The 27,972-nt window shown below is 44.7% G+C and overlaps 1 protein-coding gene and 1 long non-coding RNA gene across 2 annotated transcripts in view; both read left to right on the top strand.

The window, feature by feature from the left end:
* PUDP (pseudouridine 5'-phosphatase) overlaps nt 1-27,972 on the top strand; it is a 497,963-nt gene that overhangs the window by 49,933 nt on the left and 420,058 nt on the right. The window lies entirely within an intron of this gene.
* On the top strand, nt 750-15,492 carry LOC135048201 (uncharacterized). The gene is made up of 4 exons (XR_010240140.1): nt 750-893; nt 7,472-7,610; nt 7,750-7,829; nt 15,219-15,492. It is a non-coding gene; the product is annotated as an uncharacterized LOC135048201 (long non-coding RNA).

Consider the following 27,972-nt stretch of genomic DNA (forward strand, 5'->3'; position numbering starts at 1 on the left):
ATGACAGTTATACCAATTTTTTACAGTGAAGCCCTGGCTCCGACCCGTGTCTGACCAGGATACTGAATACTGGTTGGATCTGGGGCTTCAGATATACTTACCCCTTTCACACCACTAGATGGTCCCATTTTGTCACCGTTCACACAGGATGATTGGAGATGAGGTCATCTCCAAGCGCTCCTGAGCCTGCCATTCAGCAGCTCCTTAGACATGACCCAGGTCTATCTTTCACAGTGCAGCTGACCTGGGAACAACCCTGCTTGCGACCCGGGTCAACCATTTCACACCGAACCAGAACCCAGGTCGCTGCGGCTTGACCCAGCAATAACCCAGGTTCTCAGCTCAGTGTGAAAGTCTTAGAAACTGATTGGTTGGCGCTTTATCTTTCTCAGAGCTTTAATAAATCTCCCCCCAAGTGTTATACTCCTGCAAGATATATGTTGTCAGACTTGTACTAAGGGGACTATTCAGAGTTGTTAGCAATTGGGCAAAACCATGCTGCACTGCAGTGCCGTAACTACGTGTGTGCGAAGGGGGCTTCGCACACAGCGCAGTTAGGCTGTGGGCGCAACATCCGCTCCACACTCATTTCTCCTCATCAGCTACAGCACTGCCCGCTGTAGTGTAATGTAATATTAGTAGCGCTGTGCCCGGCACCTTCCCTGCCGGAGGCAGCGCTGCTAATATACATTACATTAGTCACAGCAGGCAGCGGCGCAGCTCTCTCCCCACACTCAGTCCCCCTCTGCTCGGTCCGCCCCCCTCCTCCTGCTCTAGCACTGTGCAAACACTGCCGGGTGCTGGAGATGACTCATCTCATAGACGGCTGCTGCTGGCTTCACAGGAGTGCAGTCTCTCTCCTCCTCTCCGTCCCTCGTGCAGAGTCTTATCGTGTAGGTATTATTTACTGTCCATTATGTGTTTATTACTGTTTCGGGCAGTAAACTAAATAACATTAACCACAAGGCCAGTCTCTCTTACTCATCCTGGAATGTGTCTCAGTGATTTTTAAAACAAATCACGTTGTACAATACAGTGGAAAGATTTGTAAAACAAAACCCAAAACACTCCAAAAACTGCACATTCATTAATCTAATGTGTTTGTATGTTTGTGTGTGTGTGTGTGTGTATACACACACACATTGAGTACTGCTGTCTGTGACTATCGGATGCTGCTGGCTGTGTAATGTGACTGATGGATGCTACCGTGCTGTGTAATGTGGCCGACGGATGCTGCCGTGCTGTGTAATGTGGCCGACGGATGCTGCCGTGCTGTGTAATGTGGCCGACGGATGCTGCCGTGCTGTGTAATGTGGCCGACAGATGCTGCCGTGCTGTGTAATGTGGCCGACAGATGCTGCCGTGCTGTGTAATGTGGCCGACGGATGCTGCCGTGCTGTGTAATGTGGCCGACGGATGCTGCTGTGCTGTGTAATGTGGCCAACGGATGCTGCCGTGCTGTGTAATGTAGCCGACGGATGCTGCCGTGCTGTGTAATGTGGCAGACGGATGCTACCGCGCTGTATAATGTGGCCGATGAACGCTACTGTACTGTATAATGTGGCGACGGACACTGCCGTGCTGTGTAATGTGGCCGACGGACGTTACAGTGCTGTGTAATGAAATTGACCGAAGCTATCGCACTGTGTATTGCCCCTAATGGACGCCACCACTCTGCGTAACGTGACTAATGGACACTACCATGCTGCGTAACGTGACTAATGGACTCTACCATGTGGTGTAATGTGACTAATGGGTGCTACCATGCAGAGTGATGTGAGTAACAGACGCTACTGTGCAGTGTAGTGTGAGTAACGGGCGCTACCATGCAGAGTTATGTGACTAACGGATGCTCCATGAAGCCCCACCCCTATTTTTTATGTCCGTAACTAACATGGGGGGGGGGCGCGCAAATGCTGTTTCTTGCACACAGCGCTAAAATGTCTAGTTACGGCACTGCTGCACTGCATGTGCAGAGTGATTTCGATTTGGGTAGGTTATATTGTTTCTGTGCATGGTAAATACTGGATTCTTTATTTTTACCTTGCAATTTAGATTCCAGTTTGAACACACCCCACCCAAATCTGAAGGTGGGTACACACTAGGAGGATATCGCTTAGCTCCACCAGATATTGTCCGGTTCAGAACAATATCGCCTACATATCAATACAGCATGGATGCCCCCGTCACACCCGACATCGGCAAGTGTGTATGCACTTGCCGATGTCGGAGTACCGTCGCAAACTATAGGGGTCTTTCCGACCTGGGGGTATATTTACTAATATTCGTGTTTTAGCCGTTTTTAAGGGTGTTTGAACTCGAATGGTATCGGGTGCATTTTACTGCAACTTTTTTAATCCTGATACGGTCATTTACTAAGCTGCCGAGTTTGCAACATTCGTCTTTTCCGATGTCTATGTGATTCGTAATGTCAGGCAGTGTTTTACGGGAGTGATGAGTAAAACGCTGCCTGACAAAACACAAGGAATCCCGGCCGGATCTGTGAGATCCGTGCAGGACTTCATTGTGTACCTTAAATAAAGAGGTTAAAGAGTTAAAAAACAGAAAAAAAAATTGCGTGGGGTCCCCCCTCCTAAGCATAACCAGCCTCAAGCTCTTTGAGCCAGTCCTGGTTGAAAAAATATGGGGAACAAATTGACAGGGGTTCCCCCATATTTGAACAACCAGCACCGGGCTCTGCGCCTGGTCCTGGTGCAAGAAATACGGGGGACAAAAAGCGTAGGAGTTCCCCGTATTTTTTGAACCAGCACCGGGCTCCACTAGTCAGAGAGATAATGCCACAGCCGGGGGACACTTTTATATAGGTCCCTGCGGCCCTGGCATTAAATCACTAACTAGTCACCCCTGGCCGGGGTACCCTGGAGGAGTGGGGACCCCTTAAATCAAGGGGTCCCCCCTCCAGCCACCCAAGGGCCAGGGGTGAAGCCCGAGGCTGTCCCCCCCATCCAAGGGCGGCGGATGGGGGTCTGATAGCCAAGTGAAAAAAGACGAATATTGTTTTTTTGTAGCAGTACTACAAGTCCCAGAAAGCCTCCCCCACAAGCTGGTACTTGGAGAACCACAAGTACCAGCATGCGGTGGAAAAATGGGCCCGCTGGTACCTGTAGTACTACTACAAAAAATACCCAACAAAAAACAACACACACACTGTGACAGTAAAACTTTATTACATACATGCACACCTACATACACACATACTTACCTATGTTCACACGAGGCTCGGTCCACTTCTCCATGTTGAATCCACGGGGTACATGTGAAAAAAATTATACTCACATAATCCAGTGTAGCTTGTGTCCTCTTTGTAATCCACGTACTTGGCATAAAAACAAACCGGAAACCCGAACCACGCACTGAAAGGGGTTCCATGTTTACACATGGGACCCCTTTCCCCGACTGCTGGGACCCCCGTGACTCCTGTCAAAGAGGGTCCCTTCCGCCAATCAGGGAGCGCCACGTCTTGGCACTCTCCTGATTGGCTCTGCGCTCCTGAGCTGTCAGTCAGGCTGCACACGGCAGAGATACAATGTAGCGCATAGGCGCTACATTGTATCCAATGGTGCGAACTTTGCGGTCAGCGGTTGAGGTTACTCGCGGTCAACCGCTGACCGCAAAGTTCCCACCATTGGATACAATGTAGCGCCTATGCGCTACATTGTATCTCTGCCGTGCTTAGCCTGACTGACAGCTCAGGAGCGCACAGCCAATCAGGAGAGTGCCAAGACATGGCGCTCCCTGATTAGCTGAAGGGACCCTCTTTTACAGGAGTCACGGGGGGTCCTGGCAGTCGGGGAAAGGGGTCCCATGTGTAAACATGGAACCCCTTTCAGTGCGTGGTTCGGGTTTCCGGTTTGTTTTTTTGCCAAGTACGTGGATTACAAAGAGGACACAAGCTACACTGGATTATGTGAGTATAATTTTTTTCACAGGTACCCCGTGGATTCAGCATGGAGAAGTGGACCGAGCCTCGTGTGAACATAGGTGAGTATGTGTGTATGTAGGTGTGCATGTATGTAATAAAGTTTAACTGTCACGGTGTGTGTGTTCTGTTTTTTGTTGGGTATTTTTTTGTAGTAGTACTACAGGTACCAGCGGGCCTGTTTTTCCACCGCATGCTGGTACTTGTGGTTCTCCAAGTACCAGCTTGCGGGGAGGCTTGCTGGGACTTGTAGTACTGCTAAAAAAAAAACAATATTCTTCTTTTTTCACTTGGCTATCAGCCCCCCATCCGCCGCCCTTGGATGAGGGGGACAGCCTCGGGCTTCACCCCTGGCCCTTGGGTGGCTGGAGGGGGGACCCCTTGATTTAAGGGATCCCCACTCCTCCAGGGTACCCCGGCCAGGGGTGAATAGTTAGTGATTTAATGCCAGGGCCACAGGGACCTATATAAAAGTGTCCCCTGGCTGTGGCATTATCTCTCTGACTAGTGAAGCCCGGTGCTGGTTCAAAAAATACGGGGGAACCCTACACTTTTTGTCCCCCGTATTTTTTGCACCAGGACCAGGCGCAGAGCCCGGTGCTGGTTGTTCAAATATGGGGGAACCCCTGTCAATTTTTCCCCCATATTTTTTCAACCAGGACCGGCTCAAAGAGCCCGAGGCTGGTTATGCTTAGGAGGGGGGACCCTTCGCAATTTTTTTTCCAGTTTTTACAGTAAACAGACCCTTTCCCATAGATAACCATGCACAGATCTCACTGATCCGTGCATGATTATCCAAACTCGCTGGAAAAAGCAGGTCTATTTTTTTGCTGCTTTTTTTAACGAATCGCTAAAAAATACACCCGCACTTGAGCACTCAGAGACTAACACCCAAATACGAATGAATAGTGAATACCCGTGTTGTATGAAATAACAGCCGCGTTTGACCGATGGTCTATTCATTCGTATTTCTGAACTTTGCCAGTAAAACCATTACGAATAGCCCAAACACTGCCGGGATTTGTGCTTAGTGAATTCCCGTGTTGGGACTTAGAAAAAAAAAACACAAATCGGACAAACTCGGATTATTAGTAAATATATGCCCTGATCGCACACTGCAATTCTCTGTTTTAGAAGCTTTAGTAAATTTATCCCTTAGTGCATTGGTCTGCAAACTCGGTCCTCATTACCCCACACAGTGCATGTTTTGCAGGTCTCCTTACAGAATCACAAGTGAAATAATTAACTCCACCTGCGGACCTTTTAAAATGTGTTTAAGAGTAATTAATACACATGTGCACCTGCTGGGTTACCTGCAAAACATGCACTGTGTGGGGTAATGAGGACCGAGTTTGCAGACCTATGCCTTAGTGTGTGCTCTGAGCCGCACCATTAAAACGTAATAATATATAGATACATAGGGGTATATTCAATTGATGTCGAATTACTAAATCTGTCGAAAAACGGGGCTTTTTTGTCAAAAAAATCATGTCAAATCGGATTCCACAATTCAATACGGCACTTATCGTCAAAAAAACTGTTGTTTCAGTTTCGACTTTTGACTATTCCACAGTCGAATGTCTGTAATGTTAAAAAGGCAGCATTTCTACAAAAGTATATTCAATTGAAGAATGTTGAATCGGTATCAGTGCTTTTCGACATTACTTTCGTCAATTTCATTGCGCCAAGTTTTTCTGGCGTTAGCTGACAAGAAATCTTAAATACTTTTATTTTTTGGTGCTTTTTTGATTTCTAATAGCATATCTATTTATATTTGAAGTAATTAGCTACTTGGTTTTTGTATTTATGACCCACATTATTATATTTAGATTTTTTCAAAGAATATTTTTTCCTGTTCTCGGCTGAGGGAAATGTACCTATGATTCCACAGTTTTACCCAGGTTACACTTCTCCAAAGCCACTCCTCTCTCCTCACTCCAGTTTTTGAGACTTCAGGGAGATGAGCAGCCATTACAGTCAGCTCTCTTATGGAATCGTTTTTTTAGGACAATCCCTGTGTTTTTAACATATATATCCTATTTATTTACACTGACTACAATAATGGAGCTTTTTTTCTGACCAGTTTGTGATGTTCATGCTGGTGGCAAGTGTGGAGGATGAAAAGGCTGTGGAACATCAGGATCGTGGTCAGCAAAAGTCTGCATTGGGTGAGTCAGTGCGTGCTTTATTTCCACGTCCATGCCAGTATCTCACTAGGCGTGCACTGGAGGATCTCTCCGAGTTCGAGGTGATACATAATTATCGCTTATCGGCTCGCAAAATATATTCGCTTTACGATCTGTTGGAGGCCAACCTGAATCCTTGGGCACGGACCAATCACGCTGTCAGTGGTTTCCAGAAACTGCTGGCTACATTACATTTTTTGGCATCAGGCACATTCCAGCCTACTTTGTCTCAAACATGCGGTTTTTCACAGCCGACACTGTCGCGCTGTATAACCCAGGTCATTAAGGCGTTCCACAAATTAACAACCCAGTTCATCAGATTTCCAGATATGGACAGCGGATGGCGTGAGATCAAATTTAAATTTCCCAACGTTCTAGGCGCGATTGACTATAGTCGCGTGCACATCAGGCCGCCATGGAATTCGGAATAATGTTTTCGGAACCAAAAATGCTTCCATTCCATGATTATTCAGGCGATCTATGATGCCGATATGAAATTTACCAATCTTTTTGTGGGATTTCCTGGGTCATCTCACAACTCCTTCATCCTAAGCCAGTCATCGCTGTTTCAGGATTTTGAGACAGGAAATATACCGGGTGGCTGGCTGTTAGGTATGTTGTATATTTGTTTTTTAATATTACCCACCATTTTTCTTTTTCCCATATGCGATGCGGGTTATCCCAACAAACCTTGGCTCTTGACCTCATTGTCTAATCCTGTCGGTGAAGCCCAAGAATGGTACCAAGAGACACACATTGCATCACGGGGAGTAATTGAGCGTTCCTAGTGTGTACTTAATAGCCGGTTTCAATGTTTAGACTCTTCCAGTGGTGCTCTTTTATACTCACCATCGAAGGTTTGCGGCATAGTAAATGCATGTTGTATTCTACACAACATATGTGACGCAAACCGTTTGCCGGTGACTCTTCATCGCAGGGCTTTCCGCAACGGGAACAGTTCTTCTCCACCGGTGGGTATGGACGTAGGAGATGAAGCTCGAAGAATGTTGATCAAGACGTATTTTTCCTCAGCCTATGAGTATACTTGTAATATTTGTATATTCATGTAAAATCAGTGTGTCATATTTTTAATTAAATTGTCTTTTCTTTATTACAAAGTTGTCCCATTGACGTCCTGTTATCCACAAGTTGCATCCTGTTGTTGGGTTGTCGCAGTTCTTCTGCAAGTTTACCCCCCTCTACCATGGATGTCCTACTGGCCAAAACTCCCACTTGTCGGTGTATCCTGTGTGTATGCGCAGTGTTGCTGGTACCTCTTGTTCTTTTCCAGGAAGGATGACACGCTTCCAGTTACCTTGTACTTAATCCTTTTTCTTTTGCACAGGTCCTACGGAGTAGCCCTCCCAAAGTGAAAAGTACCCTCGCTGGATGTAAAATGACACTACAGTACCCCAGCTATACCATGGACGGCCTACTTGTGATGTGGACCTGCCCCTCTGCCATGTTACAGAGACACCCTTCAGGTGAGATGTATTGGCCAAAACTCCCACTTGTCAGGGTAACCTCTGTGTATGCGCAGTGTTGCTGGTACCTCTTGTTCTTTTCCAGTAAGGATGACACACTTCCAATTACCTAGTACTTAATCCTTTTTCTCTTCCACAGGTACTACGTAGTAGCCCTCCCAAAGTGAAAAGTACCCTCGCTGGATGTAAAGTGACACTACAGTACCCTAGCTATACCATGTACGAAGAACAAAAGGTTTTGTGAATCCCTAGTAAATGGCGCACTGGAAAGTAGCCCACAGGCCAGTTCACTACAGAAAGAACCTCACCAGAAAAGTTCAAATAATTCTACACGTTTGAATACACGTTTGTGGGACCCAAGAAAGCAGGCGCTTAAATAAACAAAAAAATATACTCAACACAACATCCCTGTGATATGTAGATGTTTTTGATCTCCAATTTGTAACGGAGGCAGTCTCTTTCCTTTTTTCTGGAGTACCGTTCTCCTCTTAAATTGATGTTAACACGAAAAAGGAAACAATATGTATATGTGTAGTAATGTTTCAATCATAAATAACAAACAAGTCTCTCTTGATTTACTAGCTTTTCACACGGGGAGAGAAATATTTCTCTGCATTAGAGGCGTACCCCAACTCACTTTCCAAACGATAGATTAAAGCTTATAAAGGTATCTTTTATCCACCACTGTGCCACAATGCTGTAATTTTGGATAATGTGACCCTCTTTCCCAGGAAAGTGAGCATACCTTACTCACAAGAAAGAAAGGTGATAGAAAGCATATCAAGGTTTCTTTAAGCACTTCGATAGATGAATGTAAGGCGTACCCTACTCACGGCAATAAAAGCTGTATTCAAACGCATCTGGGTCTCTTTTAATGGTAGACCATGAAGCTTGTTAGCATTGGTTACTCCCATGTAAGTGTTCCCGAAAGGTCATCAGAACGTGGTAATGGAGTCACAATAGGTCCACAAAAAATATTTTTATTAAAAAAAACATACATTTGGGATATAGCAGATAAAACCAAATGAAGAAAAAGTTTACAAAGTATTTTAGATGTTTATAGCAGCAGGACTTGTAAATCCCAAAAAATAAATAAAAGATCCGGAACAACAAAAAATATAAATTGAAAACAAGAAAAAACTTCTATCTAAAACAAAGTCAACTCGTACCTAAGTGGTATAGTAAAAAGTCCACACTCTCAGCTGGTCAACATGTTTTGGCCTTTCATAGGCCTTTATCAAGACATACTGAGAGCGTGGAAAGACCAGGAAATTATATATGGTGTGACCAATCAGGAATCATCTCATTATGACATCATCAGTAGGGGACGTATCTTTCATAAAATGGAAACATTATACAAATTACAATTGAACATACAATAATGTGTTTTGTATAATTTTAACAGAGGTGTAAAAAAGAAACTATATTACAATGAGTCATATAAAACTTTTTATTTGAGGAGTCTCCATGGCAACCAAATAAGCTTACAAATAACTGACCAGTATTAGTTCTGATCTGTAACACACATGCCACATAATTTACATTATTTCAGAGGCTATCCGATAGTAGCACCAATCATCAGTCACCTTATTAATAGATCGAAAGAATTAGGCATATTCAAACCAATATATTTGAAGCCGCATGCCGTTGCCATGGCAACGCGGTCTCTGAACGGAGGTGATGTCACCTTCGGGCAGCCGGCGCAGTACGATGACGCACACGACTAGCCCACTTTCACAACCTCTAAACAGAATAAAAGTGAAAAAACAACACCTACTCTATACTGGTGTCCGCATTACGAGCTATACACCATTTGTAACCTATATATTTAAATTCATTTTAGAGATCGCGCGCCGTTGCCATGGCAACGCGATCTCAGAAGGGGAAATGAGGTATTACTAGCGTTCACAGCGTATAGTGGAACGCATGGTGAGCCACAAAAACATTAATCCCGAACTTCCTGTCGAATAACAGGAAGTTCAAGCTCAAATATATCTGAATGGGTGTTATCTTGACCATTCATTATTATAATGAATTACACTGTAACAAATGGTCCAGTGGATAAAACATTAACAGATAGGTGAGAAAAGTTTAGATCTCATCGTTAGTTCACTATAGGAATGCTAAACAGCCATCTTGGAAGAGGGCACATGCTATTTTGTCACAAGCAAGAATGGCAAAAAAGGATTTTCAAATTTAGCCCCTATATAAGTGTCAATATATTTTAATATAATAATATGTAGCCATAGATACTCCTCAATGCCCACATATAACATATATTGTCTTGATAAACATCGGATGGTTGTTTGTTCTTCAATAATGGTTATTCAGATGAAGCAACATTGATCTAAAAAACTGAAGAAATTACAATCAGGACCGTCATACTTTACAAAGCAGATAGAGCGAAAAAAACAAGAAAAAAGCATGAGCAAATATATCAAAAAATCTTACAAAAACCATTTTAACTCAAAATCGTTGTTCAAACCCCCTGGGGATAAAGCATGACAATTATAAATTAAGGTCATTTCGGCTTTTGCCAATTGTTTTGAGCTATCTCTATGCCGTATATTGCCCTTAATTGCTTTCACACCATGGAATGATACTAGCCCTGCAATGGAACAATATTGAACCTGTTTGAAGTGGGCTGAAAGGGCATGCGTTTCCAGCCCCTTTTTAATATTACGTATATGTTCACTTAGCCTAACTTTTAAAGGCCGTGAAGTTCTACCAATATATACTTTATCACATGTGCATCTTAATGCATATATAACATTTTTTACATTACACGTAATAAATTCTTTGATTTTTATTACATATCCATTAATAGTAATTTGTTCAGTTTTACTTCCCTCTTGATTTTTTACATTTCTGCAGCCTATACAAGATCCGTAGCGGTAAAAGCCGACAGATGTAATAGATGACACATAGGGTGTTGGAGGTAGGGCACTGGACACTAATTTTGATTTCAAATTCGGTGCTCTTCGATAAATTAGTTTGGGTTTGTTTGGTAACATCGGCCCCAATACTGTATCTTTTTTGAGCAATGGCCAGTATTTTATGAAAATTTTCTCAACAGCCTTATGTTTCTTTGTATAGTTTGTAACAAATGATAAGTTGAAATCGTTTTTTTCTTCTTTAGAAACCATTTTTTTTCACAAATAGCTCTTTACGTTCTAAAGTTTTTGTTGCCTCAATGGCTTGATCAACCTTCCTTTTATTATAACTGCAGGCTATAAACTTGGAGCCCATACATTGTGCCTGATCTGAAAAGATCTCATTGTTTGTACAAATTCTCCTAAGTCTTTTTAACTGACCGTTGGGTATGGAGCCTATCCAATTCTCATGGTGGCAACTATTTGCTAACAGATAAGTCCCTGAATCTGTGGGTTTGGTATAAATTTTTGAGCATATTTTGCCATCTTCTATATATACGGTTACGTCCAAGAAATTAATACTTTGTTCTTGGATGTCAAATGTCAATACAATATTTTTGTCATTGCAATTTAATTTTGTACAAAATTGTGTGAGACTATTTCTGTCTCCACCCCAAACAAAAAATATATTGTCTATATACCTTGCGTAGGACACCAGGTCCGCCCCGAGACCGCAACCAGACCATAGACCACATTTAAAGGACACCACAAGTTTTTACAACTGTTAGAAACTATAAAATGGGGGGGATAATTACCTCTTGGTCACAGCGGATGTTAGTGCCCTCTATACCATCATTAATCATAGGGATGGTATAGAGGCCAATCGTAGTGCATTGGAATTGTCCCCTTTGTCGGCTAATCTCAAAAATTTTCTGTTGGAAGGGATTGAGTTTATTCTTTTGAATATTTTTTTTCTTTTTAAAGAAGATTTTTATTTACAGAAAACGGGCACGGCGATGGGCACCAGGTTCGCTCAGAGTTACGCCAACCTATTCATGGGCGCATGGGAGGAAGGTGCAGTATGGTCTGGTTGCCGTCTCGGGGCGGACCTGGTGTCCTACGCAAGGTATATAGACAATATATTTTTTGTTTGGGGTTGAGACAGAAATAGTCTCACACAATTTTGTACAAAATTAAATTGCAATGACAAAAATATTGTATTGACATTTGACATCCAAGAACAAAATATTAATTTCTTGGACGTAACCGTCTATATAGAAGATGGCAAAATATGCTCAAAAATGTATACCAAACCCACAGATTCAGGGACTTATCTGTTAGCAAATAGTTGCCACCATGAGAATTGGATAGGCTCATACCCAACGGTCAGTTAAAAAGACTTAGGAGAATTTGTACAAACAATGAGATCTTTTCAGATGAGGCTCAATGTATGGGCTCTAAGTTTAAAGCCAGCGGCTATAATGAAAGTAAGGTTGATCAAGCCATTGAGGCAACAAAAACTTTAGAACGTAAAGAGCTATTTGTGAAAAAAACGGTTTCTAAAGAAGAAAAAAACGATTTCAACTTATCATTTGTTACAAACTATACAAAGGAATATAAGGCTGTTGAGAAAATTTTCATAAAACATTGGCCGTTGCTCAAAAAAGATACAGTATTGGGGCCGATGTTACCAAACAAACCCAAACTAATTTATCGAAGAGCACCGAATTTGAAATCAAAATTAGTGTCCAGTGCCCTACATCCAACACCCTCTGTGTCATCTATTACATCTGTCGGCTTTTACCGCTGCGGATCTTGTATAGGCTGCAGAAATGTAAAAAATCAAGAGGGAAGTAAAACTGAACAAATTACTATTAATGGATATGTAATAAAAATAAAAGAATTTATTACGTGTAATGTAAAAAATGTTATATATGCATTAAGATGCACATGTGATAAAGTATATATTGGTAGAACTTCACGGCCTTTAAAAGTTAGGCTAAGTGAACATATACGTAATATTAAAAAGGGGCTGGAAACGCATGCCCTTTCAGCCCACTTCAAACAGGTTCATAATTGTTCCATCGCAGGGCTAGTATCATTCCATGGTGTGAAAGCAATTAAGGGCAATATACGGCATAGAGATAGCTCAAAACAATCGGCAAAAGCCGAAATGACCTTAATTTATAATTGTCATGCTTTATCCCCAGGGGGTTTGAACAACGATTTTGAGTTAAAATGGTTTTTGTAAGATTTTTTGATATATTTGCTCATGCATTTTTCTTGTTTTTTTCACTCTATCTGCTTTGTAAAGAATGACGGTCCTGATTGTTATTTCTTCAGTTTTTTAGATCAAGGTTGCTTCATCTGAATAACCATTATTGAAGAACAAACAACCATCTGATGTTTATCAAGACAATATATGTTATATGTGGGCATTGAGGAGTATCTATGGCAACATATTATTATATTAAACTATATTGACACTTATATAGGGGCTAAATTTGAAAATCCTTTTTTGCCATTCTTGCTTGTGACAAAATAGCATGTGCCCTCTTCCAAGATGGCTGTTTAGCATTCCTATAGTGAACTAACGATGAGATCTAAACTTTTCTCACCTATCTGTTAATATTTTATCCACTGGACCATTTTTTACAGTGTAATTCGTTATAATAATGAATCGTCAAGATAACACCCATTCAGATTTATTTGAGCTTGAACTTCCTGTCATTCGACAGGAAGTTCAGGATTAATGTTTTTGCGGCTCACCATGCGTTCCACTATACGCTGTGGACACTAGTAATAACTAATTTCCCCTTCTGAGATCGTGTTGCCATGGCAAAGGCGCGCAATCTCTAAAATTCATTTAAATATATAGATTACAAATGGTGTATAGCTCGTAATGCGGACACCAGTATAGAGTAGGTGTTGTTTTTTCACTTTTATTCTGTTTAGAGGTTGTGCAAGCGGGCTAGTCGTGTGCGTCATTGTACTGCGCCAGCTGCCCGAAGGTGACATCACCTCCGTTCAGAGACCGCGTTGCCATGGCAACGGCATGCGGCTTCAAATATATTGGTTTGAATATGCCTCATTCTTTCGATCTATTAATAAGGTGACTGAGGCTTGGTGCTACTATCGGATAGCCTCTGAAATAATGCAACTTATGTGGCCTGTGTGTTACAGATCAGAACTAATACTGGTCAGTTATTTGTAAGCTTATTTGGTTGCCATGGAGACTCCTCAAATAAAGAGTTTTATATGACTCATTGTAATATAGTTTCTTTTGTACACTTCTGTTAAAATTATTCAAAACACATTATTGAATGTTTAATTGTAATTTGTATAATGTTTCTATTTTATGAAATATACGTCCCCTACTGATGATGTCATAATGAGATGATTCCTGATTGGTCACACCATATATAATTTCCTGGTCTTTCCACGCTCTCAGTATGTCTTGATAAAGGCTTATGAAAGGCCGAAACATGTTGACCAGCTAAGAGTGTGGACTTTCTACTATACCACTTAGGTACGAATTTACTTTGTTTTAGATAGAAGTTTTTTCTTGTTTTCAATTTATATTTTTTGTTGTTCCAGATCTTTTATTTATTTTTTGGGATTTACAAGTCCTGCTGCTATAAACATCTAAAAGACTTTGTAAACTTTTTCTTCATTTGGTTTTATCTGCTATATCCCAAATGTATGTTTTTTTTAATAAAAATATTTTTTGTGGACCTATTGTGACTCCATTACCACGTTCTGATGACCTTTCGGGAATACTTACATGGGAGTAACCAATGCTAACAAGCTTCATGGTCTACCATTAAAAGAGACCTAGATGCGTTTGAATACAGCTTTTATTGCCGTGAGTAGGGTACGCCTTACATTCATCTATCGAAGTGCTTAAAGAAACCTTGATATGCTTTCTATCACCTTTCTTTCTTGTGAGTAAGGTATGCTCACTTTCCTGGGAAAGAGGGTCACATTATCCAAAATTACAGCATTGTGGCACAGTGGTGGATAAAAGATACCTTTATAAGCTTTAATCTATCATTTGGAAAGTGAGTTGGGGTACGCCTCTAATGCGGAGAAATATTTCTCTCCCCGTGTGAAAAGCTAGAAAATCAAGAGAGTCTTGTTTGTTATTTATGATTAAAACATTACTACACATATACATATTGTTTCCTTTTTCATGTTAACATCAACTTGAGAGGAGAACGGTACTCCAGAAAAAAGGAAAGAGATTGCCTACGTTACAAATCGGAAATCAAATACATTTACATATCACAGGGATGTTGTGTTGAGTATCATTTTTTGTTTATTTAAGTGCCTACTATCTTGGCTCCCACAAACGTGTATTCAAACCTATACCATGTACGGCCTACTTGTGATGTGAACCTGCCCCTCCGCCATGTTACAGAGACACCCTTGAGGTGATATGTATTGGCCAAAACTCCCTCTTGTCGGAGTAACCCAGGCATGTCCAAACTGCGGCCCTCCAGCTGTTGTGAAACTACATATCACATCATTCCCTGACACAGCTTTGCTGTCAGAGAATGCTAAAGCTGTGTCCGGGCATGCTGGGATGTGTAGTTTCTCAAAAGCTGGAGGGCCGCAGTTTGGACAATGACGGTTGTAACCTGTTTTTTTGTGCAATGTTGCTGGTACCTGTTCTTTTCCAGGAGGGATGACATGATTCCAAATACCTTGAACTTAATCTATTTCTCTTACACAGGTCTTACGTAGAAAGTCCTCCCAAAGTTAAAAGTACACTCTCCGGAAGTAAAGTGACACTACAGTACTCCTCCTCTACCATGGACGGCCTACCACAAGACTTTCAATACCACCGCATTCCTGAAATGCCCTATTGTAAATTTCATTTACCATTAATATTAAGAAAAAACACAAAACTTCTATATTTAAAATGTTATTGAAGAAAATAAAACAGTTGTATTTTCTATTGTTGTGAAAAAATATATTGTAATAAAACAAAAAAAAGTTTGTTCTTCTTCATGCATTCCTTTTTCTTGTGTAGATATCTGTTGAAAAATTAGAAAATCATACTTAAGTAAAGGGAACTGTAATGATGTCACGTTCACATTCCTTTTCCGAGAACATTTGTTGAACCACACAGTCCAGCAATGGGTTTTGCTGGACTGTGTGGTTTCCCAAGGGCAGACGTGCCAAAGTGTAAGAGTCGAGGTGTCAGTATTCTGCACTTTGCCACACCTGCACTTGTTGAACCACACAGTCTAGCAATGGGTTTGCTGGACTGTGTGGTTCCCCAAGGGCAGGCGTGACAAAGTGGAAGAGTCGTGGTGTCAGTATTCTGCACTTTGCCACGCCTGTACTTGTTGAACCACACAGTCCAGCAATGCGTTTTGCTGGACTGTGTGGTTCCCCAAGGGCAGACGTGCCAAAGTGTAAGAGTCGAGGTGTCAGTATTCTGCACTTTGCCACACCTGCACTTGTTGAACCACACAGTCCAGCAATGGGTTTGCTGGACTGTGTGGTTCCCCAAGGGCAGACGTGCCAAAGTGGAAGAGTCGTGGTGTCAGTATTCTGCACTTTGCCACACCTGCACTTGTTGAACCACACAGTCCAGCAATGGGTTTTGCTGGACTGTGTGGTTCCCCAAGGGCAGGTGGGACAAGGTTTGTGTAATTGTGTGTATAGTGAAACATGGCTTTACTCACGAACAACACTGTCCATGACTCTTTATCAACCATCCCTATGAAGAATAAAAAAAACTATACTAGTGAATTGTCAAGTAACACAAAAGTGAATGAATAATTTACACACTTTTTCACCAAAGGGGTTTTTTAATAAAAAAAAAGTGGTATCAGATTAGCTCTTTGGCCCATCATATATGTAACCACAACGAGCTTTCATCAGTTACCACACTCATACATGCCCACGCATGTATGTCTAGACATAGCTCCTTGGTAGTACCCGGTCGGGGGTGGGGGAGGAGAACACATATTTAATTGAAACATTACAAAGGAAAAAGAAAACTAATGGGAGGGAGAAAAGGGGAAGCAGAAAAAAATAACATTATAAATAATGAAATAATACGACCGTGCTATCGTTTGTGGGGGCTGTCCTGATCCTCTTCCTCCGATGGTAGCGATGGTGTCCTCGGCAGCTGTTGAGTGCATTGGAATGGCCTTGGTGGCCGTGCTGGTGTAGATGTTGAGGCCGGTGTTGGTGGTGGAGGCATCAGGTAAGTGGGGTACATCCCTGTATATCCTTGGCACTGCTGTGACTGTCCATACCAGGATTGTGGTGTAGCAAGGGCAGGAGGCGTCAGTGTGGCTTGTGGAGGTGGATGTGGTGGTTGACCAGCATGTTGGTGAGCTGCCTCTGGGAGTTTGTCATAGATAATCTTTGGCGTTGTTGCGATGATCTGTTGGCTGGCTGCGGAATGTCGCTGTCTCTCCGACATGTTGTGAAAGTTGTGTGACTGGCATGCCGTGTTGTCCACCAGCTGGTTGATGGATGTGACCAGAATGTGAAGGATGTCCATTGTCTCCATGTGATCTGTCTGCCTGGTCTTTTGCATTTCTGCCGTGCTGTCGGCAAGAGCCTTTCTCCTTCATCCACTAGGGGCCACTGGAGCGTAGTTACAATGGGGAAATAGTAGGCAGTAATTGGGAGCTGGCACTTTAAAATTATCACACTGTGGCTAGCTCCTCCCCTACTATCTCCCCTCCAAGCCAGTCTTAGTTTAGTGCCCGAGGTGAGCTGGTTCACTTGGGTTTAGCTGAAGAATTTTTTCTTTTTTCTTTATTATTTTATTTTTCTTTCACACACGCACAGACTGGCAGCTCTGCCACTGCCAGTCTGCACCGCGGGAGCTGCCGGCGGGGTCCCATCGCAGCTGCGCGCGGCTCGGGATGGGCCCCAGCTGAGGGAGACACTGAGCTCTCCTGAGTTGGCCGGACACCGCTGCGTGCGGCGCGTGTCGGGGCCGCTCCACCAGCAGAAGATTCCGGCAGCATGGCAGCGGTGAGTATACGTGGTCGGACACCGCTGCGTGCGGCGCGTGTCGGGGCCGCTCCACCACAGAAGCTTCTGGCCGGACACCGCTGCGTGCAGCGCGTGTTAGGGCCGCTGGGTCGAAACGCCTGACGGAAGGAAGCGGTGAGTACAATCTCCCCAGACTGATGTATGTTTTTACATTTTTCAGTGTTTTAATACAAGGCTCCTATACTCTCCAGTCATAGCCAGGCTGGAGTGCATAAAAGGCGCACTTACTGATTTAAAATTGGCGCCATTATGTGGGGGGCGGAGCTTCAGCCCGCTCTGTAAGCGGGCTCGACGCTCTTCACTCCCCGGTTGCAGCATATAGGCAGCAGGGTAATACATTTACACTCCCCGGCTGCAGCATACACACTTACAGGCAGCCGGGGGATAATGTGGTTTTAAATTTGATAAGTGACCGGAGGGGGGCGGAGCTAACTCCCGATCTGTTCGGCGGGCTCAGATCTCCGCTCCCCGGCCGCACACCGCTCCTTGGCCGCAGCATACAGGCGGCCGGGGGATGCAGGGAGGAAGCACAGCAGCGGCCATCAAGAACGAGGGGGTGGAGCTAACTCCCGCTCTGTTCAGCGGGCTCAGGCTCTCCGCTCCCCGGCCGCACACCGCTCCCCGGCCACAGCATACAGGCGGCCGGGGGATGCACTCAGACAGCAGCGGCCACCAAGAACTAGGAGGGCGGAGCTAACTCCCGCTCTGTATGGCGGGCTTTCTCCGCTCCCTGGCCGCTGCATGACGAGACGCCGCTCCACAGTCCCCCGCTCCCCGGCCCGCTGAAAGCTCCTTTCCTCTCCTGGCTGCGCAGGGAGGATTCTTAACATTCGTAAACATGTATAAGGTATGAGGGGGGGGGGGGGGAGGTGAAGCTTATTCCCCCCCGGCGGCGGCTCCCAGCTCTCATGGTCTCTAGGCAACACACCTGTCTCTGGGGTGTTTAGCTTTTCTGTGCAGTGTGCTGCAGAAATATTTGTTACATCTTGCATTGGCTACATTCCTCCCTGCAGGGGAGTCCTCTGCCAGGCATTTCAGTCATTTAGATCAGGAAACCTGCTCTATTACAGGAGCTGGGACTCATTAATAATTAAAAGTCTACTGTGCAGTATTTCTTTACCCTACAAATACACAGTATTTATCTACCCTATTAGGTGCACAGTATTTATCTACCCGGTTGGGTTCACTGTGGTGTGAGATATATATAGACCATATATAGGGGATAAAACAGACACTTCCGCAATGTTTTCTAATAACAGAATACCCCACCTTGCCACATAACATTTTCCCCCATCTTTTCTCACAGGCTGGTCACCATTTTGAAAAGCCAGTGGAACCTCTGAGAAACATCTGGTGCACCTTAATTAGCGGTACACTACATACAGGGGGGGGTATTGCCTTCCCTTTATTATTCCTTGGTGTCACTAGTTACTAATGCTATTTGTAATTTGGGGAATGAGTGTAAGGCATCAGACAAATAGCGCTGTGCTCAGTATGCTAGTAGCGGGTATCTGAACAGGGGTTTGAATCCAAAAAAACTTTAAGGGGAGCTCCTATAGCCTAGGGCTAAGACTCCTGTCCCACAGCGCAGCGCTACTGGTTCAGGTCTCCGCTGCTCCAGAAAGTTTAGTTGAATCGTGTCGGTCACACATTATAGCGCAGACCTTACATAGGGCTGTGTTTGTTTAACCCACCTTTTCTCCTTTCGTTTGTCTCACCTGGGATAGTCAAAGAATTCCCTCTTAGGTGTGAAGTATGCGGTGGAGCCATCTGCAGAGCCCTCCACGCACCTGCAGGACACTCCTGTTTGAACAACTCAAATTATGCAGGTAATGTCACTGGTTACCAGAGACCTTGTACGTCATTTCACCTCTCCAGGTTTCTAAAGGAACCTTGCTAACCTTCCATGTTACAATACTGATGATGTCTGTTTTCTGTGGAGTCTGAACCAGTGTCTCAGAATATCCAGGTGCATTATACAGCAGTTTGTCTGACACTGCAGGTAAAGGAGGCGGACACGTCAAGTCCATCAGGGTTCGACGCCAATGACGAAATGACAGCGACTGGTCCAGTTTCGGATGAGCTGGCCAGGCTCCGGTAGACGGCCGGCAGACACCCGAATACACAATTTCAGGTATCAAACAATGTTTGTTTTCCTATCCTTTCCCCGCAGTCGGCAGGAAATGGTATCAGTACCTCTCCAGGGTATACCCCTCGATGTATCGCCGGTCCAACAAGCTGCCATTTTCCTGAGGCAACCTTGCTCAGGGACCCATCGAAGACATATACGGCAGCAGGGGTTCTACCTTGTCCGGAGCAGGTAGGTTGTGGAACAATTGTCCTCTAGGTTACAGGATGTTTCGCATCAGGATCAATTGATACTTTGGTACGGTCAGAATCACGATTCTGCTTTATGTTCTTTGGAGGTCTCCACATCTCAGACTCGGAACCTGCATTTTCGCTTGGGCTGTCTTAACCCGACGACCTCTGGGGCTGCGACAGTGACAGGTGAACATGAAATCCTACGGGGCAGATGGTTCAGGGGAAGGAACTTTCTGCAGGATTTCTTGAACCATTGGAGGTAAGTCCACTTTGCTTTCTCCTACTTCTGCCCCAGCTCCAAGACAGACCTTTACCGGTCTTTCCTTTAGAGTTTTACCGTGCCCTTTCAAGCTTTCGACCCCACACGGGTGATATCTCCGTCGCCAGGGGATCTAAAAAAAAAAAAAAAAAAAAGCTGAAGCAGAGGTTCAACAACCTCGGTCCAGTCTGATTTTACATCATCCTATACACACTCTACAGGTCAGACTTTCCTACCACCTGGAGGGTCCCAGGGTGGGCGCAGGTCGGTGGAAGAAGGCTTGGGCGGTTACAGACTACATTTTGGAGTACAACCGTCTCGGGAGTCCCTTGGCAGGGGTCGGCCGATTTACGATGACAAGAGAGTCATACTGCAGGCGGCGCTCCATATGCTTCTAACCGCAAAGGGTGTTGATCCCTGTTTTTTACATATCATTTGAATCGAGACAGTTCTCAGGCCTTTGGTTTTTTCACGTTCCGAAGCCAGTTGGCTCGGCCAGGCCTATTCTGGCCTTAGAATCCTTTCAATCTGTGATTGCTAGTTTAAACAAGAAAGGGAGTTTTACGCATCCCTTGTCTTCAGGGATGCCTGTTTACTGATTTCCGTTGGGTTTCCTCATCGGGCTTTACTCAGTCGCATTACAGGATTCTCATTTTCACTGTAAGTCCTTTCCTTTCGGTCTCTCTTCCGCTCCCACAGGGTTCAGGAAGATCACAGAATAACTCTTTTTCAAGGGGGTGACGTTGGTTCCCTAATGGGACAATCTACTGCTACTATCCCACTCTGTACATTACGTGGCTTCTGAAGATCCGGAGGATCCAGGAGCTTCTGGTTCGACACAGATACAATTTATGCTCCTCGTAGACGTTTTCTCAACACAAGTTGCGACGCAATGAGTGGTCGCCTACATTCCCCTCTGAGCGGGGGACAACAATCTTCTTTCCAGGTCAGGCCACCAGGTCAGACTCCTGGGTGAGGAAACATTCCCCGGAGTTTTGTCAGCTGGTCTGCTGTGGGCGGAGATTTCAAATCTACCTCAGGGCGTTCTGACTGACTCTTTAACTCTTTACTACTCACGGACGTGAGCTCTGGTGGCAGTAGCCGAGGATGCCCTCAGGGCTCCTGGGAGTTTCTGGTTATTCTATCCTGCCTCCTTTTCTATTTCTACCTCACTTTCGGTAACACAGGAGGGGAATATGCGTGCTAGTCCTCTCGGTGGCTCTGGTTGGGCCACCCATGACTTGAAGATACAGCTACACCTGTTGTCAGTAGAGGAGCCTTGGCTCCTACCTAGACTGGACTGTCTACTTCAACAGGGTCCTTTTCTTTGTTCAATCTTACACGAGACCTCATAAGGAAGGAGTTCCCTAGTTCGGTTAGGCCTACTAGGCCCCGATTTCAGAAGTCTGTTACCTCTTCTCGCTTTTGCCACTTTTGGAAAACTGTATGGGACATAATAAGGATAAAAGGGGGTTTTCCCCTTCTTTCAGTTACCATTCAGCCGTCATCTTTGGTTTCTCTGGGAGGTTTTGCTCCGCTGCGCTTCAAACCACATTGACCTGAACTTTAGGTCTCTACATTTTTCGGTTTTCTTCCAAAAGAAATTAGCCTGGCGGCCGTAAGTTCGGGCTCTCTTTCAGGGAGTACTCTATTAGCTACTCCCCCGGCTGAGCTTCGGCCTCAGCGGTCGTTTCTTTCAAAGGGGATGTCCGTTTTTCATATAAATCTGACACTAGTGTTTTTCAGTCCTCTTTGAATGTTGTCAGGGCTCGCTGACTCTCTTTACAGAGGTCTTCGGCTATTCGACGAAGGGTTTTTTCTTCTTTATTCTGTACGATGCTCCCGTACTAAGTAGCCGGGGTCCCAGCATATGCTGGGCTGTTGCATACATCTGACCATTTCAGCGCACTTTACGCGCGTGGTGGGACCTTCGGGGGCAGCTGCCCGTGGGGTCTCCATGAATACTTTATGTCGGGCGGCTACTTGGTCGGACCGACATTCGTTTTGTCAAATTCTACAAGTTTGACTTTTTTGCGGCCTCTGCATCACAGTTTGGCCGAGCGGTTTTACAGGACTCTCAGCGCTCTCCCACCCGATTTGGGAGCTCTGGGATGTCCCCATTGTAACTACGCTCCAGTGGCCCCTAGTGGATGAAGGAGAAATCAGGATTTTGGTACTTACCGATAAATCCCTTTCTCCGATTCCACAGGGGCCACTGGACGCCCGCCCAGCGCTGTTCCTCCTTGTTTTTTGCTTAACGGTTTGCAGATCACCATATGACTGCTTGTTGAGTTCGGGCTAGCCGGTTGTTTGTTAGGTTCTGTTCCAGGTTTGGTTTGTGTTATCCTGGTTTACAGGGCGTCATTAACCTCCTCTACCTTTCGGTTTGTTTATTCCAGCTCTCCTCGGGCACAGTTTTACGTAGACTGGCTTGGAGGGGAGATAGTAGGGGAGGAGCTAGCCACAGTGTGAGAATTTTAAAGTGCCAGCTCCCAATTACTGCCTACTATTTCCCCATTGTAACTACGCTCCAGTGGCCCCTGTGGAATCGGAGAAAGGGATTTATCGGTAAGTACCAAAATCCTGATTTTGCATTTCAACCATACTTGTTGCCATCTTCTCCATTGACTTCTCAATGGCGTCCAGTCTGGTGTCAACGGCATCCCAAAAACTCTCCTGGTGGTCCTGTATCTCTGTTGCCAGGGTGTTTATCCTCTGAATATTTGAGGGATCCTGCCCTTGCTGAATGTCTGCCACCAATTGCATTTGTGCAGCTGCAAAGAAAATTAGAAATAAATGAGATGACCCATTTCTACATATGTTTAAAGGTTCACAAAGATATTTTTTTTCAAAATTTGTTTTATCTAATTACTTACACAGGGATGTAGAAACGGCGGGCTGCTGCAATTCCACCTCATCGTCCGACTCTTCCTGTAACAGATCCGGCCTGAAGTAGGGACCAATCCCTGACGCGAATCCGCTGCTGGTCCATGGCACCTCTGTTTGCAAAAGTAAAAAAAAAAAAAAGTTAGTAAACTTTACAAAATGGTGAACAAAAATAAAAATAAAAAAAATCAATAGATTGATATATTAACCTTCTGCATCCTGTGGTGCCGCTGCTCCAAGAGCTTCTCTGGACCTCAAATATGTAGACTTTTCTAGGGTATGGCTGGATGTATCTGCAAGGCTGTCATCAAACCCTAGAAATGTCTCGTCGGTTAACCCTGTCAACTCAAACAGCTCAGGTGATGGGTCCACAAGGGTAATGTCTTCTTGAGGCTCTTGGGTCACAGTCTCTGAGCTCCTGGAGGGTAGATCACGAGCTGGGGATGCCCTGGGCGCTGATGATGTCTGGCGCGCAGGTGATAATCTGCGCGCTGATAATGTCTGGTTCGCAGGTGATGGTCTGCGCGCTGATGATGTCCGGCGCGCAGGTGGTGGTCTGTGCGCTGATAATGTCTGGTTCACAGGTGATGGTCTGCGCGCTGATGATGTCCGGCGCGCAGGTGGTGGTCTGTGCGCTGATAATGTCTGGTTCGCAGGTGATGGTCTGCGCGCTGATGATGTCTGGTGCGCAGGTGATGGTCTGCACGCTGATGATGTCTGGTTCGCAGGTGATGGTCTGCGCACTGATGTCCGGCGCGCAGGTGGTGGTCTACGTGCTGACAATGTCTTGTTCACAGGTGATGGCCTGCGCGCTGATGATGTCTGGCGCGCAGGTGATGGTCTGCGCGCTGATGATGTCTGGCGCACAGGTGATGTCTGGCACGCAGGTGATGGTCTGCACGCTGATAATGTCTGGTTCGCAGGTGATGGTCTGCGCGCTGATGATGTCCGGCGCGCAGGTGGTGGTCTGCGCGCTGATAATGTCTGGTTCACAGGTGACGGTCTGCGTGCAGGTGATGTCCGGTGCGCTGGTGATGTCCTCTGGGCAGGCGTGTCTAGGGGAAAAAACAAACATATTAGCAAAGAAAAAAAATAGTTTAGTACAGCGCATCTGAATGTATTCTTACCATCATGCCTCCTTTTGGACTTCTGTGCTCCTGCCGTCTTCCGTCTTCTGGGTGGTTCTTCCTCCTCGGGAAAGCCAGCAGGACTGGTGGAGTCCACACCTCCGCGAACTCCTTGGACCATGACTGGGTTCATGCACCTTTTTATAACTTCCTCCCAGGGCAGCCACTTGAAATTGAGAGGCGGATCACGTCCGGTTCCTGTCTCATGTCGGCGCTGAATCCCCATCTTTTTTTTTTGGTCTGTCTACGGCAATCACTATACCGCTTCATGCAGTTTCTGGTGCTCCGGCGGTTTCCAGATACTGCAGTGACTTGACTCGCGATGGTGTCCCAGATCTTTCTCTTTGTCTTTGCTGCTGTTGTCTGTGCCCTTAGTCCATACAAAACGTCGTAGGACCTATCGACGCCATCCACTAGGGCACAGTTTTCCACCTCTGTGTACCGATGTCCACGTGGAATCTTCCGTCCTGTGTCTTCTCCAGAAGGATCCTCCTCTGACTGATCCTCTGGCTGGCTTCTTGCCTTTTAGGTAAATAAAACATGCAATTAATACTATCACAATGATCTCTAGGTGTCCCTGGGAGTGTGTCAGTGTCCCTGGCAGTGCGCAAAGATACCTGTAGGTGTGCCTTGTGGTGTGTCAGTGTGCCTGGCAGTGCGCAATCTAGCCCATGGGTGTTCAAGTTGGATGCTATTGTGGCTGCAGGTGCTGAAAGTAATTACCTGTCTTGGCCTTTTCTTTTTCTTTCTACTTTCTGGTTGGTCCCTTGATGACCGCGGCTGATTGCTGGATGCCTGTTCGGCCATCTCCTCCTCCTGGGTCGGCGCCCACTCCTCGTTGCTGTCCAGCAATTCTTCTGAGGAGTGGGGGGAAGGGGGGGGATCGGGGGCGCTGGTCCCTGGACATCCCTGGTATAAAAATAAAAAATATTTTTACATACAGTACGTACCACAAAAAACACAACCAAACACACCAAAAATAAAACACTCGCACCCCACATTACATAATTCATTCTATAAAAAAACCAAACAAACACAAAAGCCACCCCTGAACCACAACATGTCATGCTGCTGGTACACCAGTGCTCAAGCATGACCAAACACATTAGCACATTAAAAAGAAAAATGAAAAACCATGCCCAAACAACCCAAAAGACCAGTAAATGTGCCAGCAGCATGACATATTGGGGTGCACCAGTGCTTAAGCATGACCAAACACATTGAAAATAACATGAAAAACCACCCAAAAAGCCAGTAAAGCCACCCCAACATGTCATGTTGCTTGTACACCACTGCTCAAGCATGACCAAACACATTAGCACATTAAAAAAAAATACGCCCAAACAACCCAAAAAGCCAGTAAATGTGCCAGCAGCATGACATGTTGGGGTGCACCAGTGCTCAAGCATGACCAAACACATTAGCACATAACAAAAACCCACGAAAAACCACGGCCAAACAACCCAAAAAGCCCGTAAATGTGCCAGCATGTTTTGGTGCACCAGTGCTCAAGCATGACCAAACACATAAAAAAACATGAAAAACCACCCAAAAAGCCAGTAAAGCCACCCAACATGTCATGCTGCTGGTACACCAGTGCTCAAGCATGACCAAACACACATTAGCACATAAAAAAAACATGAAAAACCACGCCCAAAAAAACTGTAAATGCATCTCTGCACCCCAGTGTTGAAGCACGACCAAAAACACATTTTAGCAAATTAAAAAAAAAACATGAAAAAACATCCCCAAACACAAAACTCCACTAAAAGCATGCAGCAATACAAGCAGGACCTTAAAAATACACACCTGTACACATATACATACCCCAAACACACCCAAGAAGCACCATATGTACACCTCATGACACCCCCCACCACCCAAACATTACATGCTGCACTCATACCTCATACAAAACAGTAGCCAAGCACTCAAAACAACACCCATACACTACACAAACACCTACATGCAACGCCAGACCACATGTGGTACTTACCTAAAAATGTCGAATTCGCTCCAAAAACGACTCTCCTCCGGGGTGACTGAAGGTCTTCAGTCCGTCCTGGATGAAAGTCTGCTGGGTTTGTGAACGATACCACAGCAAGCAAAACCAAATTGATCACTCTGCAGCTCCTCACTCTGCTTTGCAGGTTCACAAAATGGCTGCTGAGCACGCAGCAAACAAACCCTATATATGATTCCAAACGGTGGGAACTCGAATCCAGGCTGCCCACTATTCGACGATTGGTCCGTTTTCGACCGGGGGGGTGTCAATTTTTTTTTTTAATTGAATATGTCGAATTCAGTGTCCAGGGTGGAGGGTTTCGGCTGTCGAATAGTGTTGAATCATAAAAATGACGAATCCACGCCGGGATTCGACACCAATTGAATATACCCCATAGGGGTAAATTTACTAAGATGGGAGTTCTATTTAAGATGGGATGTTGCCCATAGCAACCAATCAGATTTCTACTTCTCATTTATCGAGCAGCTTCTAGAAGATAATACCTGGAATCTGATTGGTTGCTATGGGCAACATCCCATCTTAAATAGAACTCCCATTTTAGTAAATTTACCCCCTACACTGTTGCACAAGTCACAGCAAATAGCCCATCTCAGTGCTCCAGGTTCCTGCCTACTCGACAGATCTGAGTGACTTTTTTCGCTACAAATGTGCATCTTATTTGCATAAATACAGTAAAACAACATGTAAAAAACAAACACTTTGCTAGATTACTCTGATCAATTTGATGTGCAGTATAAGTATATCTGTGTGACTCTGAATCTGAGGAGTAAATTTACTAAGGTGGGAGTTTTTTTAGAACTGGTTATGTTGCTCATAGCAACCAATCATATTCTACTTAACATTTATACCACGTTCACACCACCACAAAATCCTGGGATATTGTCGGGGCGAGCACTGCCGACACGGATCATCAAGACAGTGTGAACGGGGGTATGTGCATCTTCCCAGGTCTATTGATCCGGGACTTGCATCCGTGTATTTTGGAGGGTTATTCCCGTGTATTACATGGATAGCCGCCAGTGTGAACGGTGCGACCCGTGTTTTTTTTAACCGTGTTTGGAAAAAACGAGCTGATTGGGGAATTAGATCATGTGACATCTGCTGACGTACTTTTAATGCTGCAGAGAGGAGAGGAAACATGGCTGCTCACTGGAGGGATGAGGAAGTACGGGAGCTGCTGGCTATCAGAGGCGAGGAAGAGATAAAAAATCAGATCACTGGCACTGTAAAGGATTTCACAGTGTATTATAATATATCTAAAATCCTGAGTTCTCGGGACATTAAGAAATCCCAGCAGTAGCCCAGCAGAAATCTGGGCTACACAGTTGTATCTCGTCGGCCATGATTACAGCAATGCAGTGTGCAGTTCCCACCCACCTATTTGTGTTAACAAAGTCCACTTTAAATGACATCATCTTTGCCAGCCAATCAAAGCTGTTCTTTTCATTCCTCACACTTCTTGCCAGGGCAGACCACTGTTTCAGTGTGAATGGGGTGATCCTGAGCTGAGATGATCTGTGATGGTTTTAAAAACACAGGATTTTTGCCGGGGCGGCAATGTGAACATGGTATTATCTAGTTGCTTCTAGAAGATAATAGAATCTGATTGGTTGCTATGGGCAACATCACCAGTTCTAAAATAACCCCTCCTACCTTAGTAAATTTACCCCTGAATCTGAAGTGCCCCGGTGCAGCGGACATGACTATTTCTCATGCCAAGTTTTGTTGTGCTCTACCTGCAATTGTGTACGTGTTTCAAATTAATTCTAGTGCAAATGTCGCAGCCCAGCATCTCTAGTACACTTTGAGAGGTGTTTCATCTCTGATGTGAATATGATAC

The sequence above is a fragment of the Pseudophryne corroboree genome, chromosome 2, assembly GCF_028390025.1.
Source record: "Pseudophryne corroboree isolate aPseCor3 chromosome 2, aPseCor3.hap2, whole genome shotgun sequence".
Lineage (NCBI taxonomy): Eukaryota > Metazoa > Chordata > Amphibia > Anura > Myobatrachidae > Pseudophryne > Pseudophryne corroboree.